Source organism: Octopus bimaculoides, chromosome 18 (assembly GCF_001194135.2).
Source record: "Octopus bimaculoides isolate UCB-OBI-ISO-001 chromosome 18, ASM119413v2, whole genome shotgun sequence".
In the NCBI taxonomy this organism is placed as follows: Eukaryota; Metazoa; Mollusca; class Cephalopoda; order Octopoda; family Octopodidae; genus Octopus; species Octopus bimaculoides.
The window spans coordinates 5,781,118-5,782,706 of record NC_068998.1 but is presented as its reverse complement, the minus strand read 5'-3'; the positions used below and the strand labels follow the sequence as shown (position 1 = coordinate 5,782,706).

Here is a 1,589-nt window from a genome sequence, read left to right as displayed (position 1 = left end):
TATATGTATGTCTGTGTGTGTGCGTGTATATATATATATACCATGTGTATTTATAAACCATGGTTTTTTTACTTCTTTCCTCATTCGGTTTCACTAATTTCTTATATTTTTTTCCCTGGTGACAAAAAAAATAAACCATCATCATTATTATTATTATTATTAAAGTGGTGAACTGGTAGAATAGTTAGCACGCCGGGCAAAATGCTGCGAAGCATTTCGTCCGTCGATACGTTCCGAGTTCGAATTCCACCGAGGTCAACTTTGCCTTTCATCCCTTCAGAAGCAAAGAAATGAGTACCAGTTACACACACAGGAGTGGGGGGGGGAGGTCGATGCGATCAACTACCCCCACTTTCCCCAAATCTCAGGCCTTGTGCCTATAGCAGAAAACATTACCATCATCATCATCATCATTATTATTATTATTATTATTATTATTATTATTAAGGTGGCAGATTGGCAAAACCATTACAGCATTGGACTGGAGCACGTACCTGGCAATAATTTACTTAAGGCACATCTACATTACGAGTTCAAACCCAATGAGGTCAACACTGCCTTTTTCATACCTCTAGGGGTCAATAAAATAAACCACAAATCCTGGCCTTGCTTTATGTCAGATACTATTATTATTATTATTGTTGTTGTTATAGTTCTGGTTCTTTACATTTCAAGTTTAAATACTGCTGAAATAAACTATGCCTTGCTTCGTTCCAGGGTAAAGAAACAATCATGTACTAGAGACGAGTGGTATCACCTACTACCCAGCCCACCCTAAAGGTAATAATATCTAAGCGATTATTATTATTATTATTATTATTATTACCCTCTGTTCTCTGCCTTTCTGTCATCTCTTAACAAAAATATGAAGAAAACAAGTAAAAAAAAAAACAATAAAATTTGCAACAAAAACTATCTCTAGCGCCAGCCACTTTTTTTTTTTTTTTGTGTTTTTGTAGCTCATTTCTTTCCTACCTACCAAAATAGTTCCGATACAGCTCCGGTCTACACGACTACCTCAGTTTAAACATTTTTTTTGCGTTAGAATCCAAACTTTTCATCACTCCATCATCATCATCATCATCATCATCATCATCATTTAACGATGCTAATGAGTATTAATTAAATGCTCTGGTTTAAATCCAAAGTTTTCTATTATAATATTTATTATGCAAGAAACCTGGGTTTCTACCCCCCACCCCCAATCTATATTCTAAACACTGACAACTTAATTATATCAACTAATTAAAACTAATTTATATCAACTAATTAAAAACTTTAGATAGTATTATTATTTCCTTTACTAAGACTCTCTAAAATTCTTAATTATATTTTCACAGATAAATGGGAATTATGGGGTAAATGAGGTTATTTTTTTTCTAAAGGAGGGGTGGTCACAAAAGGCTCTGATTTTCGTTTTATCGTTTATCGTTTTGTGTTTGAAAGCAAAAGCGAACTCACAAGAACACCAGACCAGGTCGATGATGTTGTTCCTCGCAGAACTCTGCTAGTCAGACTGACTGCCAATTCAAAGAAGCCGACAGTAGTTTCAAACCTCATTGTGGGCGGCTCGTATTGTCAAATGTTTT

At 34.9% G+C, this 1,589-nt stretch overlaps 1 protein-coding gene across 4 annotated transcripts in view; it reads right to left on the bottom strand.

The window, feature by feature from the left end:
- Positions 1–1,589, bottom strand: part of LOC106870038 (N-acetylglutamate synthase, mitochondrial) — a 91,802-nt gene that overhangs the window by 27,859 nt on the left and 62,354 nt on the right. Inside the window, exon 1 of one of the 4 annotated variants that reach the window (XM_052974197.1) lies at positions 1,462–1,570. The exons of the other annotated variants lie outside the window; for them this stretch is intronic. The gene's annotated coding sequence lies outside the window, so the exon portion shown is untranslated. Of the gene's footprint in view, positions 1–1,461; positions 1,571–1,589 lie in introns of those variants that run through there. 4 annotated transcript variants of the gene reach the window in all.